At 47.0% G+C, this 19,026-nt stretch overlaps 1 protein-coding gene across 1 annotated transcript in view; it reads left to right on the forward strand.

The window, feature by feature from the left end:
- The window catches only part of LOC147442128 (cycloartenol synthase 2-like), a 37,112-nt gene that overhangs the window by 13,920 nt on the left and 4,166 nt on the right, over positions 1-19,026 (forward strand). The gene's annotated exons all lie outside the window — the stretch shown is intronic.

Raw genomic sequence — 19,026 nt, forward strand, 5'->3', positions numbered from 1 at the left:
GGGATACTTTTATCTCCATAACCACTTCTTGTTTGATCATACGACTTCCCTGGATGAGGTTTAGAGGTGGAGCATGTGGTGCCAGACCCTTGGCCAACAATGACAACAGTTCGAGGAGACTTAGTTGGAGTGTGGACTTCTCCTTTCTCCATGTTCTCTCCTTTACCCGGTGGTAGTGTGGCCCTATAGATTTGGTCTCTTCTTTGCCCGTTTGTGAGCTTGTTAGTACCAGTTGTGGGACAATTTACGACTTCTTGTGAGCTTGTCAACACCAATTTCGGGACAAGTTTGCAACCTTCTATGGGCAGTTTTTCTTGATGATCGACAACAGATTTGTTGAGATCCTTTGGATGACAGGTTTGCATGTAGTGTCGACAGTTGGTGGGGACATTTTGTTCCTACTCCTCAGTCAGCAACATTCGGATGCTTCTTCCATAGATCCCTTTGGAGAGCTCCAACCTTGGGGGCAGCCCTTCTTCAGGTGTACAGATTTGGCCACGGCTGGCTAGTATAGCAGTTTCTTCCCTTGCAGTTACAAATCAGCCCCAATGTCCTTCACGGGCTTGTTCCCCAAGCGGGTTCCTTTACTCTCCGTTTGAGTATTGGAGTTATGTTGTGTATTGGATATTGATTGCACAGTTCAGTGGTGCGTATGTTCTCTTCAGCACAAGTACCAAGGACAATTTTTGATGAAGATTTTAAGGAAGCAAGTTACAACAATAGGAGTATATGTGCTCTTCTGAGTCTATATGCAGTTTTATAGAATAGACTCGGATAAATAGAATTTATCACTTAATACTGAAGCCAAAGTATATAGAGAGAAATAGATAAAGGGAGAGAGAGAGAGAGTGAGAAGATCAACACAGTACTGGGGACCAGAAGATGGGTTGGTCCCCCCTCGTAATAGTATCTTTATCACTGAGGAGAAGTTTATACAAACACTTGAAACGAACGTATTACCACGTTCATTCTAGAATAAGACTTGATGGTTCCTGGAAGCCTCGGCTTCCTATTCCTAGGGCAAAACCCTATTCCAAGAAACTTCCGTTCCTTATTCCAAATCCTCAAGAATCAAGGTTCTCGCCTCTAGATATCACCTTCCAGACTCATCCCTGCAACTCTTTTCCGACTCTGTTTCCCGAGTCCTCTTCCTGCAGAATAACTCCGCTTTCCTGGACACGAAGTCCTTCCCAACTTCTGGATCACATCTCGAGAGTCTACCTCCCTTCGATCCGTGGATCTGCTTCCCAAACTTGGGTACAAAACCCTTGGGCTGATTTGGCTCTAGTTCCTTAGAGCGCTTTCTCTTGCAGAGGCTCATACCTTCCTCTGTTCCTACTCCCTCGCTAAGAGGAAGTACACCTGCAAACAAATACTTAGAGATCATAACATGAAAATCGTTACCTTCAAAGTCTCGACACTCGAAAGGCAACTTGGTTCTCGAAAAGCAATTCCCTGGAAGAGATCTTTACATGGAAAATCCTCTCTTCCAATCCTACACACAAAAGAGGTGTGTTCTCGGGTTCCTTCTTGTAAATCAGCCCCGTCTACGATGTCTATGGGCTGAAAACAGAGAAAAACAGCAACTTGTCGCGATGGAAACACGCTCCGTAGGCACTTCTTCGCGAGGGAACTGGTGCATTGGGTCTTGGCGACATCTGGTACACTTGGGGCAGCCATGGGCATCACTGGCAACGTCTTCTTTGCGGATGAAATTTGCAGCAACATCTTCTTCTTGCAAGAGTTGACCTTCTTCTCTGAGTGAGGGCATGTGATGCTTTTATAGCTCCTGGCCACGTGCACAAATAGCTGAACGCAGGCTGCTCACGTAGAGGTTGCGGCCGTTTTTTTTTTTTCTTTTGCGCTGTTCTGCCAGAAAAAGAGAGAGAGAGAAAACGTTGGTTGATTTGTTGCCTTATTTATCAGATGGCTGTCCATTTATTAAGTGGACGGCCGGTCACCTTTTAAAAATGGTATGAATCTGTCGAAAAACTCAATAAAACCTTATAAGTTAAAAACAATGCTTTCACAGAACTTTCCAGGCGTCCCTGGATGCAATCACATGCACAGTTGCAATGCAGACATAGACTTCCTCGCGGGAAAGCATCTCCTTTTCCGAAAAGCAACCCACTTTCTCAAAAAGCATCCGTTTTTCCTCAAAGTTTCCTCTGAATCCATCTTCATTCATGTGCTTGCTTCTCCTTGTGCACAATTCTAACACAGTTCGGAATTTTCTCTCGACTATGGATATCCCCTTTCCAATGCACCCGTCACCCACATTGTGACGCATCAGGAATACCCATCACCTAGTCCTTTCCTAACGATGTTGTTGCTTGTTCTTCTTAGGGTTTAGGCCCCTCGGCCGTGATCTGAAGATTGACTCTTCTCTTCACTGACTTGACACGTCAGTAGTTTGTGACACAGACCATAGTTACCCTAAACGCGGAACGGGAACGGCGACGGGCCTCCCTGCGGAACAGGGGAACGGGAAGGGGTCCTCCCCTTGAACGGCGCGGAATGGGAGGCTTAAAAAACACTTAAATAATGCTATTTTTAGCGTTATGTGTTTGAATACAAGTAGTACTAGAGTCCTTTGACTCTAATACCCACAAAAAACACGATTCGAAGACCATTGAACCTTATTATGACTTGATTGGGATGTGCGGTGCCGCGGCCATGGATGATGGTACATACACAACATTGAACAAATACAATGCCCATACACAATAACACATATAATTACAGATTAGAGCTCTCAAATAATTGCAAGAGTAGAAGTCAGAGATAACACTTTTCGCTTAATTTTGGCTAACAAGGCCCGCCGAAGGGCTACAAAAAAACCAAAGGTGACATATTCCATAACGAGACTACAAGGGGGGCCAAACCAGTGACCACAATACCAAAAGACTAAAGGTGACAAATACCATAAAGATGCTTGAGAAGGATAGGTACAAGGCATTGCTAGTAGAAAAGTCAGCCTTGAACTTTGACTTCTTATGGCTGAAAAGTAAGAATGTAGATGTAGACAAAGGAAGAAAGAGATTCATCAGGATTGTAGATGACATTGACATCATATCTTGGTTATATTTTCTTTTGGACAATTTATATATAACCATCGACGACTCTCTTTTCAAGCAAACAATTGGTATTCCTATGGGCACCAATCGTGTTGTTTTTCTTGCTAATTTCTATCTTTTTACTTATGAGTTTGATTTTATGGAGCGTCTTGTCCTTGCTAACACTTGCCCAATAGTTTTGCACAAGTTATGCAATGTAAGACGCTTTGTAGATGATCTTTTTGTTCCCGATGTTCCTTCTTTTCAAGATTATATGTACTTGAATTCGAGTTCTGTAGACGAAGGAATTTATCCTAAGGAGTTTTGTGAACTTAACTGTACCACAAATAGTGATTGTTGTGCCTTTTTAGACCTTATTTTAAGATTCCCTTGGGGTTAGAAGTAGATATCTATGATAATCGCCTTGAACCAAAATATGCCAATCTAAATATCATCCGTATGCCTCACATTTCTTCGAACATTTCTCTTTTAGCTAAGTACGGTGTCATTTGTTCTCAACTATTTAGATTTTCTCGTCTTTGTTCTAGTAAATTTGCTTTTGTTGTTCAATCTTGCCACCATATGTCTTTGCTGGTTAAAAAAGGATACTCATTCAAAAGAATTATGAAAAACGTTCGTTCATTTTTGCATCGTAGTAAGTTTATTTTTAATGTTTCTTCCTTTGAAATGTTCAAGATAATCAGTAGTAAATTCAATAGAAGTGGGGAGCTAAAAAGCCCACTTATTGTTTAACTTAATAACACCATATGTTGTTGTTTTGATCTTTAGCGCTTCTAGTATTTTTACTATAGCTTGACAAATGCTAGCCTTTATCATGGTTGAGTATGCCCATCACCTCCGGAGGGTGATAGAAACTCAGTTCGTTGGTTTTGTAGAGTACGTTCAAAGCATGAATGACCTCTATACAAACGTGCACCTACTCTTGGGCACTGACGACGTGAGTAGGGATGTCATAGCTATTGTTCAAGCTATGCATGATAAAGGTGATAATCTTTTTCTTCCTGTTTGGACAAGCAGCGAAGTTGAGGTCACATATTGTCAAGTTTGGATCTTTGCTCTTCGTAGGTTTGTAGTAGTATTCATTTTTCGATTTCGTATTTAGCTTACCTAAGGACTTAAGAATGTGTATCTTTAGAAGTTGTTTGATTTCTAGGATTAAGTTTTTAAGATGTCTTATCCTTTTTTGCTTAAAGTTGAGTACTTGTTTTAATTCAATTAAGTTGAGTCAACTTATTTTACGTATGCCTTTTCTAAAAACATTTTTAAGTTAATAATGTTTTGTTTTATCTAGTTTTGTTTCGTAGCAAACAAAGTGATTTAGTTACTTTGTTTGTTTGTTTTTGTTTTTTCTTTTCTTTTTTTGTGTCCCTTGGTTTTATAGTTTTATGAGTGCTTTGTTCCGTCTTATAATTCGTGAGTTCAAACTATTCTGAACTTATGAATGCTTTATGAGTTCTTTGTTCTGTCTTATAATTCGTGAGTTCAAACTATTCTGAACTTATGAAGGTATATATATATATATGCTAGTAGCTACAAATGTCAAAGAGGGCAAGGCTCAAGCAGCCATACAAAAAGGTAAGGATAATGGAAGTCCTAAAGTCACAACTCTCGAGCCTCAAGACTCAAGAGCCACTAGCTTGAGAAGCTTCTCAATTTGTAGTAGCCGGTTGTACATCATGCACATCCTCCCATTCCTCATCATCGAGCTCTAGGCCCGGCTCGACCACAGCCATGGATGAAGTACCTGGTGTCGGTGGCTCTGCATCTCCACCTGCTTGAGGAGCCTCTTGCTCCATCTCCCACTATGTAAAAGGATCTGTCTTTTTACTTGCACTCTTGCAAAGCATTTTCAAATTTGTGATGACAAAGACAAGATCATTTGCCTTCTCCACTCCAAGCCGATTCCTCTTCTTGGAAGCAATGTGGCTAAATGTACTCCACAATTGCTCCAAGCATGAGGTATTAACTGATTGGCTGAGAATACGGATCACCAATGCCTGAAGCTCAGGGCCATCATAGCCATAGTCCTCCCACCATAGCACTGAAGCTATCTTCCTGCGATCAATCTAAGCATCTAGATTGCCAAATGACCCCCGCATCTCTCTGTACTGTCTCAACTGATCTCTGACAATGCGTCGCCCATCTCTTTCTAGAACCATCTTGTTTAAGATCTCTGTAAATTGGTTCATGACTTCTCTATCTGTCTCTTGCCCTGTACCTTGGAACTCTGGATCCACCATGTACGCTACCCCGTGTAGAGGAGAGGCATATGAATTTCACCTCGAGTTGCAAAGCGCATGGATCTCCTCATATCGCTCTGCGTTCGCCTCAAGCTGTGCAAGCTGCTCGATCATGCGGTTCATTGCCTCATAAACCTTGCCAATGCAAGGGTCCATGCCATCCAAAACTTGAAGCAAATGAACCATCGGTTTTACCTGTGCATCTAGACTCTTGAGCTCCTTCTAGAACTCAAGATCCTCTGGCTTATCCTTGCACAAAATTCCTGCGAGTGGCTTTGCATGGGGGGAGGTGGTGAACTCATCACTGATGAAGACCTGTCGGACCGCATTTTGACATTCAGACAGCCTACGCACAAGAAGAAAGTTGAATGCGAAGCGGGTGTCTGAATACTTTAGAAGCACTTTGCCGCTCGACCTCTTAAGGTACTCACTCCGAACCAAGTTGTGATTGTTGATTAAAGTAACAATCTTCACTGCATCAGCAATGAGTGGAGCAATCCAGTCTAGCTTGCCGATGTCTCTTAGAAAGTTGTTCAAGCAGTGTGCCATGCAAAAGCACACACACACACACGCGGATAGTGACCCTCTACAATAGCTGCTGCTGCCGTGTTTGATGCCTTCCCATCTGTGACAAAGGCCACCACGTGCTGCTCACCGATCGTTTCTATGGCTGCTGTCCACTCTGCAGAGAGGACATCGGCGGACTTGCCACTCTCGGTGGCATCATGAGAGTGCACAAAGTACATCTCTTCACTCGAGTATGCGACGAGGCCATGGATAGAGCTATTCCTTGTATCGCTCCACCCGTCGGCAATGAGGGAAATGCCATGTTTTGCCCAAAGCCGTTGAATATTGAGTGTTGCTTGCTCTACGATCGCCTTCTCTCGATCGAGCAAAGTGGTTCGGAGAGCAGTTGTTATTGAAGTGCTAAAAGTCTGTTCAGTCTATTCTTTTCTATTGGCAGGTGATGCCCGTCTTGTGACAATCTTGTACAGGTGGATAGTAGTCCTTTCGGACTAGGAACCATTTACACTTAGCTGGCATTCTTCAAAGAGGGGAGACAGTTTCCTTGGTTCTAGATTTCGTTCCAGGTTCCACAGGCATATTATTTTCCTTTTGGATTCACCTATCTTTGCGGATCCAGTTACACAGGCAGAGACTGTTGGAGAACTATGAGAATTATCTTCGGGTGTTCTCCCTTTAGAGGGGGATACGGATCCAGCTTGGGAGTCAGTTTCTGGGACTACTTTCATACCGTTCTTGTGGTTCCATGTTCAGCGAACAGGATTGACAATCTATTTGGTGGCTTTCGATAGTACCTTGTTTTTCTCTTGTTTAGCTTGGGAGCAGGATCTTATCTTGATCTTGCCGTGTTAGCTGCAGTCTTAGTATTGATGTGTGTTTTTCTTTCTGCTGGATGTTTGTTCCTGATTCACTTTTAGAGGGGTGATATTCTCTCGGGTGGTGTTCCAGACAGATCAGCTACGGTTTCACTCTCAGTTCCGATGAAGTTACCTCAGATACAATACGCAGTTCATCATTGTATACGATGCGATTCTCCTCTCTGATGGGGAAGAAAGCTGAAAGGACAAACGAGTGCAGGAAAGCGGAAACTGTACTCGCAACTGGACAGAGCTTGACAAGAAGATGAACCAGATAATGAAAGGCTTGAATCACTCTTGGAAGAAGAGGACATCAACGGATTTCCCGGGTTATTTGGGTCGGAAGTCGACTTTTGAGGTGGCAGGCAGATCCAAGAAGCGTCCTCGTTTCAAGGATGACTCAGATTTTTCTTCGTCTTCAGAGAATTGCGATAGTTCGCCGTCCTCTAGTTCTAGTGAGGAAGAGAAAATGCGGAAGTAGCAGAGAAAAAGCAAGATTGGGATCCCCGGAAATGTTGCTTACAACACTTTGTTGCTTCACAAGTCTAGGGCATACATGTACGGCTAGTGTGCCTCCGGGCTGGCCACCCTTTGCATATGCATTTAGGCTGCATCATTCTCTGGTCGCCCACTTCTTGGCCGGCCGCCCACTTTGTCCGGGCGCCCTCATATATTTCATTTTTCTGTTGGGTCGTGGTGATTTTTATCAGGCCTTGCCCTACCTCCCCTGGGCACCTATAAGGGTACCCACTTCCACATCTCATCACACAGAGATCATCTGATCATTGTGTATTGGGTCTTCTGCTCATGGTAGTCATGGGGGGGGGACTGACCCCTCACCATCTCTGGCGTTTGTGTTCTCTCTCTCTCTCTCTCTCTCTCTCTCTCTCTCTCTCTCTCTCTCTTCTCCACACGCGCACTCTCACATGGTATCAACAGCTTCAGACTCTTCATGGTCAGGGGCGCTTCCACTACCGGCAACGGGTTCTCCTCCCAAGAAGAAAAATCAGCCAGCCTTTTTTGAAAGCATCAATGTTTTTCCCAGATCAGGCCAGCGTTTTTGCTTCTGGCTGCCAACGCTCCACTTTCTGGGCAATTTCGTCGTCGGAAAACCCCTCCAATCCATCAGCGTTTTTTGCTGACTCTTGCGTTTTTGGGGAGCACCTGCATTTTTGGTGGAAAACCTTGCGTTTTCAGCAGAGGGGAGCAGTGCCAGCATCAGCCCACTCAGATATTTGCCCCACCGGCTCGGCATCCGGTGCCTTGCAGACAAGAATCCTCTTCAGATCTACAGATTCAGCCATACACCTGCTGTTTTTTCTGTCTTCAGCCCTCTCGGGGTTGACATTGATTCCTTGCCCTCCCTACACCCTCTGCACTGCTCCAGACCTTGTCAGGAGCGTACGTACGAGCACGCTGAAATTCGCTGGACAACAGCGTTTTCATCACCTCGCAGTTGCGTTTTTGGGTGGACAACAACCACATGGTTTGTGTTTTTCACAGAGGATGAAGTTACCTCCTGCTAGGACTCCATCCAATGGTGGTCCATGCGGTCTTTTAGTGATTGCTGCAGTACACGGTATCTTCGACATCGGCTTGATCATCTACGGGCGTTGATCCTTGGGAGATCCATTCATTCCAGCCATCATTCGGTGGTTGCGCACTCCAGAGGGGTGGTGACTTGTTGTTTGTTATGGACACACACCTATGCACTCATCAGAGAAGCTTACACGAGATATGGCCATGCTCATGGCATATGGGATTCCGACATTCCCAGAGACGACACCACCATTTTGGGTGGACAGACACTTACCACTTGACCTCAACACGTCAGATCACTTGCTTACACAGGAGCATCTACATGGACTTCGGGATAGGATCTCAGATCTCTTCTTGGACAGGTTCATTGCTTGGATCTACAGACTGGAGTGGGACTTCAGTGCTTTGGACTCTCTTGGAGAGTTTGCCCACGAGATGCGAGAGATCAAGCATCCTGCAACTACATTCAGAGTCACTCGGAGTTTGGCTTGGATGGTGTGCAGTTGCTCTTCTACACTCCTGATTATTTGGATTGCTACCTTCAGAGTTGCTTACACTCACCCTCCGTAACCTTACAACAGACTTATCCCCTGACCTGAGCAATAGGCCACTCCCAGCTCATTCACATTGAGAGCCACACCGAGATGCGGTTTGGTGGTGGTGTTGGCGCGGATTCTGTTTTGGTTGACACCGGAGAATCGGAGGCAGGAGATACAGGCAAGACGACGCCGACAGATTGGTCTAGCCTTTCCTCTTCTTAGAGGATCTTCACAGCGCAGATTGCTTAGTTTGGCTTCCCTTCTTCATACAGGATGATTACGGTGCAGACAACTTGGTCTGACCACACCTTCTTAGAGACCCTTCACAACGCAGACTGTTGAGTCTAGTTTTCCCCTCATCTTGGATTACCCTACCTACTGACAAGACACGATCCGGTGGTGGTCCGTGCGGTCTCTCAGTTACTAGTGCAGCTTACGCTAGCTTCTACAGTGTAGACTGTTTAGTCTGGCTTTCCTTGTTTCGGAGGACGATTACAGTGCAGATTGCTACATCTGGCCTTCCTGGAGTTTTACACAGCTTAGCCACCTGGCCACACTTGGTTGCAGGTTCATGCATTGACAAGCTTCCGGTCATTCTCATGACGGTTGTTGGGCTTCCTCGTTTTCTCGAGACAGTTTGACTACAGACACCACATATTCTATTGGGCAGGACACTTGTAGGTCTATTGGCACTTTTTTTACGACAAGGAGTTGTTTTCACACTCAGTTTGGGGCCTTCACGTAGTATCTTCACCGTGTATCGACGAAGTACAACAGTTTGCTACACTGCTCGTGACGACACTTTACCATGGAGATCTTGGTGTCAGGACACCCCAGACTGCTGCTACACTCGCGGAGTTTGCTGGAGTATTGTCCTTCAGTGGACATCGCAGCAGACATCTTCATCATTTGCCTCACATCTTCGGCTTCATGCGGTTTGTTCAGCATCCGATGCTGAGAGGGGGTGTTAGACTTACACCACTCTGCTGCTTCATAGATCTAGGGCATACATGTACGGCTAGTGTGCCTCCGGGCTGGCCACCCTTTGCATATGCATTTAGGTTGCATCATTGTCCAGACGCCCTCATATATTTCATTTTTCTGTTGGGTCGTGGGGATTTTTATCAGGCCTTGCCCTACCTCCCCTTGGGCACCTATATATGGGCCCAAGGGGGTACCCACTCCCACATCTCATCACACAGAGATCATCTGGTCATTGTTATTGGGTCTTCTGCTCATGGTAGTCATGGGGGGATTGATCGCCCCCTCCACCATCTCTCTCTCTCTCTCTCTCTCTCTCTCTCTCTCTCTCTCTCTCCCCACAGTGATATGGAATGGCCAGCCTTACTATTCTATCACCTTGTCTCTTCTGAGTTCTGTGTCTGTTCTCTCTCTCTCTCTCTCTCTCTCTCTCTCTCTCTCTCTCTCTCTCTCTCTCTCTCTCTCTCTCTCTCTGTGCAGCCCCCGTGCCTGCTCGCTGCCCTGCACCCCCGTGCCTGCTCGCGCTCCTCCCGCAGCCCCTGCGCCTGCTCGTTGCCCCGCACCCCCGTGCCTGCTCGCGCGCCCTGCCCTGCTCTGCTCCCGCAACCTTGCGCCCTGCCGTGCTCCCGCTCTCTCTCCCCCCCTGCACTGCCCCGCCCCCCCTCGCACTGCCTCTGCAACCCCGCCCCCCCCCTCACACGCTCCGCCTGCAGCCCCGCCCCTGCTCACGCGCCTCTCCCCGCTTCACGCCTCTCGAAGTGCTGCCCTCTTCTCTTCTACGCGTAGGATGTCCCCCCCCTTTCTTCTACATGTAAGATGTCCCCCCCCCCCCCTTCTTCTACGCTTAAGATGTCCCCCCCCTTCTCCTACGCGTAGGAAGTCCTTAAAAAAAAATAAAAAAAATCCCCCCCCCCCCCCCCCCCCCCCCCCCCCCCTCTCTCTCTCTCTCTCTCTCTCTCATCTGTAATCTATCATTGCCCCTCCCTTGCCACACCGCCTCACGCTCCCCCACTCGCCCAGCTGCCACGCCTGCTGCTAGTGTGGGTACACACGTATGTTTAGTGACTCCTTTGCGGACGGCGATCAAGCATGAGGAAGCTGAACGATAAAGCCGACCCCCTAGAGGATGCCATTCAAAAGTGCAAAGAGGAAATGACGGAGATCATTACCAAGATGAACCGCAATCTCTTGGGCACAATAAACATGCTCGAAGGACGCATGTTGATCCAAGAGAGCAAGATAAGTACGCTGGAAGACCGAGTCACGACTCAAGAGGAAGAGATTGTGTCACTTAAGAAAGGTCTCGCCGAAGCACGATCAAGAAACACACTGGAAGAGGGCGAACTGCAACCCTCAGTAATTGAAGAAATCAACACGATCAAGGAGCAAGTACGGGCCATCAAAGAGGGAGAAGAGCAACACAAAGAAATGACGACTTCTTGGGTGGATGTTCTTACCAAAACTCAACAGAAGGCGGATGAAGCCGAGAAATGGATCAAGGTGGCCAAGAAAGGAAAAGGAAAGGAGATAACGCCCACATCCACACCCACTATCATCAATCAAACACTAGAGGAGGAGCAAAGAAGACGGGTGTGCGCTTTACATGTGAGAATTTGCGGTCTTAAAGACAAAGGCAATGTGGATGAAGAAGTAAAAGAACTCACAGCCTTGATGGGGGTTCATGAGCCGACGCACACAAGGGCATGGAGAGTGGGCAAAACAAAGAAAAATGGAAGCAGTCGAGAAACCTCAAAAGAAAGAGCACTCATCCTCCGTTTTCCCTCCATGGAAGCGAAGAAGTCCTTCTTGAAGAAAAGACCAACTCTTAAAGAGACTGGCATCTTTCTCGGGGATGATCTCACCCTCTCGCAGATCGCTCATATGCAGGAAGTAATGCCGGAGATTAGAGTGGCAAGGGGAAAAGGCAAGATTGTCTTTTACCGAGATGGAAAAGTGGTAATACTAGAGCGACGCTCCACATGACGGTGCGAGACTTATGGGACCACACTCAAAGTGGTTGCCTGGAACTGTAATGGATCTATGCGTCTTGATGTGGATGCTTTTGAGGATAGCTTTACTGGAAGAGACATCATCTTTTACTCTGAGACACACCAGGCCCCTAGGCAATCCATGCCTTACATCAGTGGATACAAGTGGGAGACGGCTCACATACAAGAGACACGCTCAGAGCACAGAGAGCGGGGCTCGGGGGGAGTGGCAGTGTTATTTAGAGAGGATCTGCAGCCACTGATACATATAGCCCGCAGGGATGAGCAGGCTAGATACATGTGGGTGAGATTGAAAGCAGAGATAGGCAGATATCTCTACCTAGCTATTTGCTACTTTCCCCCGAGTACATCAGTCTATGCATCACCCAGAGGACAGTCCCCTTTCTCTATTTTGGATGATGACTTATGGGAGTTCTCTAGGGATGGTGACATTATCATCCTAGGGGACTTCAATGCTAGGACTGCCCATCACCAGGCAATGTTTTATGATACTTCAGAGGAGATGCTAAGAGAGCTAGATGTTGTAGAAACGGGCCTGTTCAGACTATCACACGATGTGGAATATACTGAGTATGGGCCACACTTGATAGACATGGGCACCGCACATGGATTGGCCATCTTGAACGGCCTACAGAGATTTCCTGCTGCGGGAGGTTTTACATGCTTCCCACACAGACATGGAGCCAGCACAGTGGACTATGTCATGGCACAGCCGAATCTCATCTCTAGTATCCAGGATCTCACAGTTGGGCCCAGACCGGTCGGGGTGGCAGTGGATCATGCTCTGGTGTCGATGACCATCTCCTTCCAGTTCAGTGTAGCACACAGGCCACGGGTAGCAACCCCCACTCGCTACACATTCACATGGGAGACGGATTCTGTATATATGGACGGGATCTACAAACGCCTATGCACTGAGGACCCGGGGCGACCTCTGGAGGAGCTAACTACTATACTGACACAGACATTACATGATGCTGCAGTAGAAGCATACCCACACACCCAGCCTCAGGAGAGCCGCCGATCAGGGAGCATGCCTCAGAACAGCTGGTACAATGAGGAGTGCCGCCAGACTAGAGCTAGACTTCAGAGGGAGGTGCTTTTGGGGGACGTCACTCACAGACAGTCACAGATTGACTTCCGACACCTGGTGCAGCGGAAGAAGAGGGCTTTTTTGGCTCGACTCGAGCAGGATCTTTATCAGCTATTCTTGAGTCAGGACTCGCGTGAGGCGTGGGGGCTCTTTCATAAGTAGTCCCCCCCCCCCCCCCCCCCCCCCCCCCCCCCCCCGCGATTTCCTCCACAGAGACCTGGGGTCAATACGCATCATCTTTGTACACAGTACCTGGACAGCCGCCCCTCCCCAACCCCCCCGATCCATGCCCACACACACGTGTTTTTTTCACCGGCTGAGATGGTGAAGAAAGCTATTGACAGGATGAGGACTCGGAGAGCATATGACCATGAAGGCTTAGTCGCTGAGCATTTCATGCATGCCAAAGACCTACTAGCAGAGCTTCTAGCAGTTATGTTTAACCGTGCCATGGGTGAGGGCCTGCCGGACACTTGGAGCCTATCCACGATCGTACCTATCTTCAAGTCAGGAGACCCCATGGAGCCTGGGAATTATCGCACTATTATGATTGGGCACACACTGGCACGCTTGTATGCATCCATTCTTGAGCAACAACTAAGTAGATGGGTAGAGAGGGAAGGAATGCGTGCAACTGGGCAGGCAGGGTTTAGGAGAGGCTTCTCTACTCTTGACCATATCTTGACACTCAGGGCCATCATCGAGGAAGGCAGATCTCATGGGAGACGGATCTATTGTAGCTTTGTGGACTTCCGCAAAGCTTTTGACACAGTACCCAGAGTTAGATTGATGCGCAGACTACAGGAAATGGGAGTACCCACAGAGCTCATTTGGGGGATCATGGCATTATACAGATCAGTAGTAGGGCATGTACGCACCCCGGAGGGACTTTCTACACCGGTCCACTCCACTATTGGGGTGAAGCAGGGCTGCCCGCTCTCTCCTACTCTTTTCGGTATGTGTGTGGATGAGGTTTCCGACTACATTGAGAGCGATGGGGATAGAGGTGCACAGTTGGCAGGGACATGGATTCCACTTTTGTTATATGCTGATGATATAGTGTTGATCTTCGAATCCCCAGAGGGAATGCAACGTCAATTGGATGCTTTGCATACGTTTGCCCACGAAAGTGGTTTGTCTGTCAACCTTGGTAAAACCAAGGTTATGGTGTTTAATACCACCCCACAGTGGATCAGGAGGTCAGCACCTACATTCACATACGGCTAGGAGACTGTGGAGTACACAGACGCTTACACTTACCTTGGAGTGGTTTTTAGCGGACCTGCATTCTCACTCAGACCACGCAGCAGAGACCAGACTGACTAGAGCCCACGCAGCATTGGGTAGATTGGAGAAGATGTGTTCGCAGGTTCAGTTTCAAGAGCCCCGGATGAAGCTCTGGCTCTTTGACACTTTGGTGGCTTCAGCATTGCTCTATGGAGCTGAGATATGGGGACCTTCATTGGATCACCGCGGGAGGCCGGGTCGCACAGACGGATGGGGGAACATGGAAAAACCTCTCGTCTCTATGATCTCGCGGCTCATTAGAGCCAAGGCATCAGTACCATGGGCCATTATCCGAGCAGAGCTAGCGCCCCCCCCACTAGTGGTGGAGGCGCTCACCAGATCGATCTCCTTCATAAACCGCACATGGGAACTTCCTAGGGACAGATATGCTCGCATAGCACTTGAGTCCTCTCGACAGTTAGCCATACAAGGAGCTACAACGTGCTGGTATGGGGAGATGACATCATGATTTCAGACGCATGGGTCCAGCATAGACAGACTGCCACCATTCCAGTACTCATTGGATGCACCATCTCTCACTCACACAGTCAGAGATCACAAAGCTCATCCGCCAAGACCTGACCCAGCTAGACACCAGGAGGACATGGATACAACCAGCACAGGAATTGGGCACGAAGATGGCTTTCTACAGAGACCACCTTCTCTAGCTTACGGAAGATGGTTTTGTGACGAGACCCAAATACATGGATACCCACTTGTCTCATGGGATACGATGCGCTATTGGCCAGTTACGCACATCTTCTCACCGGCTGCGGATTGAGACTGGGAGATACAACGGAGTACCAGCAGAGGCCAGGACATGCCCCTTGTGTGACATGGAACCTGAGACAGAGCTGCATTATACATGCCGCTGCCCCGTCTACTACGAGATACGAGGCCGCTTCCATTGCTTGTTCAGAGAGGGTTTTGGACCACTCTCAAGAGTCATGGGATACGAAGATTAGAGATGCCTGGGTTTGTTCTTGCTCGAGCTGTGCAGACATAGAGATAGCCTGGTGAATGGCGAGGCTAGCCAGTCTCAAAGACAGATCACAGACTTCTTCAGAGCAGACATGGGACAGCCGCAAGAACCACTCCCACAGCGGAGCTCCCCCTCGTCCCACACCAGAGGCACACTGATCGACCGAGCGATTGAACTGGGGAAATCCAGGCGCCCACGACTGCGGAGGACTACACAGCATCGACGGAGGCTACATCATAAGATTCGGAGCACGCTAGCCAGACATGCACGACGCCCGGTTAGACTACTAACCATGGAGGAAATTGATGAGATTCGCCAACGACCGATGCTAGATCTCTTGTGATTCAGCTATCCCAACAAGCCGCCCATTTCTTGCTTAGTTTTAGCTTAGTTTTTTTTTTGCTTAGTTTACATCGACCAATCTAGGATCCCATAGTATATATCTTTGTTTTGTACTGTGGCTTTGTTATTCTGTTACTCTGACGTTGTATCAGATCCACCACCTTGTAACTTTCTGGTCTCATAGGTCACTATGGCCTTTTGAAGACGTTAATATAACATTTCATTTCATTTCATCTCTCTCTCTCTCTCTCTCTCTCTCTCTCTCTCTCTCTCTGTGTGACCATGGAGGAGATTGATGAGATCCGCCAGCGATCGATGCTGGATCTCTTATGATCTAGATATCCTAGCTAGCTGCTGTTCACACCTAGTAGTTTAGGATTCCATAGTATTTTATTGTGGCATTTGTCATTTCATTTTTGTCTTTGTTGTCATCTTGTTACTTTGACTCTGACTTTGTATCAGATCCACCACATTGTAACTTTCTGGTCTCATAGGTCACTTTGGCCTTTTGAAGACGTTAATATAACATTTCATTTCATTTCTCTCTCTCGTGCACGCTCTTCCGCAGATGTGCACTCTCACAAGAAATGATTACTTGCACACGACGGTGCTTGAGGCGAATGATTACTCGCACACGACAGTGCTTCGAATGATTACTCGCACACGACAGTGCTTGAGTCGAAAATCTCTATAGATACGATCGCAATAAGGATTAGTTAATTCGACATTAGTGAGGTCCGGGATAAATCTAGATGTGATTACGAAATATGTTGTTGGCAGTCATGGTCTGAGATTTGGAACCGTGATTTTAAAGTTTTGAAGTATTTTAAATGATTCTCTCATATGTCGTGTCGGATTCTCGTCTTGGGGGTGACCAAGATTGTGACAACAACACTCGGGGCTCTACTCTGCATCTCCCGCGGGTAGAATTCTAGAGAGAGAGCGCTCTTAGTACATATTTAAAGGCCCTTGTCCAAAATCAAAAGCATCTTACTTGAAAAGCACTAAAGTTAAAAAGATTTTGGCCCAAAAGCTAGCATCCAGGTGGGCTGTCCGTACACAATGCCACATCACCAACACGTTCCCAATTCGCGGGCCAGCTGTACAACATGCCACGTCATCATGTCTTCACACAATATGAGTGTGTGTAGTGTCCTGTTTTACTCAGGTTTTAGGCCCCTCGGCCAATGTTCTGCAAGTTGGTAGGTTAGGATTTTAAAGTATTAACCCCTTTTGTCCTTAAGCCACTCCGCAAGAACCCTCTGGTTTTTCAGTGGCTTGACACGTAAGCAGTTTGTGACATAGAGCCTTTCTTAGCTCTCTCTCTCTCTCTCTCTCTCTCTCACTTTGTAACTTTCGGGTCTCATAGGTCATTATGGCCTTTTGAAGATGTTAATATAACATTTCATTTCATTTCATTTCTCTCTCTCTCTCTCTCTCTCTCTCTCTCTCTCTCTCTCTCTCTCTCTCTCTCATTCTCATTCTCAGATGTCCTGTCTCTATCTACCTTAGTAGGTGCCTTGCTCATGTATGTGGCATTGCAGGGGTTCTAGATTAGAGTTGAGGTGTCCACCGGGTTACGAGCCAGTTCTTTTCTTCATTGCATCTTGTGTTGCCACCTTCAACATGCCACGTCATCATGTCTTCACACAATATGAGTGTGTGTAGTGTCCTGTTTTACTGAGGGTTTAGGCCCCTCGGCCAATGTTCTGCAAGTTGGTAGGTTAGGATTTTAAAGTATTAACCCCTTTTGTCCTTGAGCCACTCCGCAAGAACCCTCTGGTTTTTCAGTGGCTTGACATGTAAGCAGTTTGTGACATAGAGCCTCTCTCTCTCTCTCTCTCTCTCTCTCTCTCTCTCTCAGCTCTCTCTCAATGATGTGACATTGGGCACGAAGATGGCTTTCTACAAAGAGCACCTTCTCCAACTTTCAGGGGATGGGTTTGTGACTCGTCCGAACTACATGGACACTCATTTATCTCATGGTCTGCGATGTGCTATTGGTCAGATTCGCACATCCTCACACCAGCTGGAGATTGAGACGGGTAGATTCAGAGGGATACCACCAGAGTCTAGGATATGTCAACTATGCGGTAGAGAGCTAGAGACAGAGCTACACTACATATGCCACTGCACTGTGTATTATGAGATACGAGGGCGCTTCCATTGCTTATTTAGGGAGGGTTTTGGACCCCTAGATAGAGTCATGAGGTATCAGGACCAGAGATGCCTTGGCTTATATCTACTTGAGCTACACCGACATAGAGACAGTCTGTTGGGGAGACATGGAGTACGACAGTCGCAAAGACAGATCACAGACTTCTTTGGATCGAGGGAGCCAAGAGACCAACCACCAGCATAGGGTTGTACCCGCATTCATACCAGAGGCACCCTCATTGACAGGGCGATTGAGCTCGGGAGATCGAGACGACCACGACCGAGACACAGGAGCACACTACATCGACGGAGACTCCAGCAGAGGATCAGAGGCATTCTAGCACGACACCCAGATTGTCATTGAGGGCCTATTCTACATTTTCACATTTCACATTTCACACTTCATTTCAGTTTTCATTTTTACTTTCAGTACTTTTTGTACTTGTACTTCAGACATTGTATTAGATTCACCACTTTGTATCTGATGGTCTCATAGGTCATTTTGGCCTTTTGAAGACGTTAATATATCATTTCATTTTCATTTTCATTTCTCTCTCATTCTCAGATGTCCTGTCTCTATCTACCTTAGTAGGTGCCTTGCTCATGTATGTGGCATTGCAGGCGTTCTAGATTAGAGTTGAGGTGTCCACCGGGTTACGAGCCAGTTCTTTTCTTCATTGCATCTTGTGTTGCCACCTTCGACATGGTATCAGAACTCTAGGTGTGACGACCAGCTTGGATGCTCGTATTTGGTTGATCCGGTGCCGTTTTGGACTTGATTAAAGAGAAGAACCTTGCTGTTTTTTTCCCAGTTTGGGGCTGATTTGGGTATGTGGAGGCAATGGACGCTCGTCTTCGACTTCCCCGTCTTTACCCTTGTTTACCCTGACCTCTCTTTAGTGAGGGGAACCCGATGGAGGTTTCAGGATGTGTAGCAGTGCTGGATTGCTTTTGGTTTTCCCAGATGGAGTCATCCGTGCCTTCCACAAGGGGAGCAAGCATGTAGTTGTTGGAAGCAAAGGGGGAGCTATTGATTTCCAGCTTCTTCTTCAGAGAGAAGTGTTTGGACAACAATAGGATCTTCTTCAATACTTATCGAGTAGGTTTCTATGGCTGTGTTTTCTTTGAGGAGATTGATTGGCAGATTTGCCTTGTCTTTTGCAAATGCACGTCTTTCTTGGAATTATCAACAGAGCTTCCTATACGATGGGTAGCAGGTTGATGATTCAGTTTCACTATTGTATCAGATTGTGGATATTAGATGACAGAGGAGGATGTTTGTTCATTGTTGTGGCCAAGGAATTAGCCGTAGTCGCTGTTGGGCACTATTGTGTTATAGTTGATACAGTGCAGAATGAAACTGAAAATAATGTAGGCTCATGGTTGACTACCGTCACA

This window comes from Adiantum capillus-veneris, chromosome 14, assembly GCF_014529385.1.
Source record: "Adiantum capillus-veneris isolate H3 chromosome 14, ASM1452938v2, whole genome shotgun sequence".
NCBI classification, from domain to species: Eukaryota; Viridiplantae; Streptophyta; class Polypodiopsida; order Polypodiales; family Pteridaceae; genus Adiantum; species Adiantum capillus-veneris.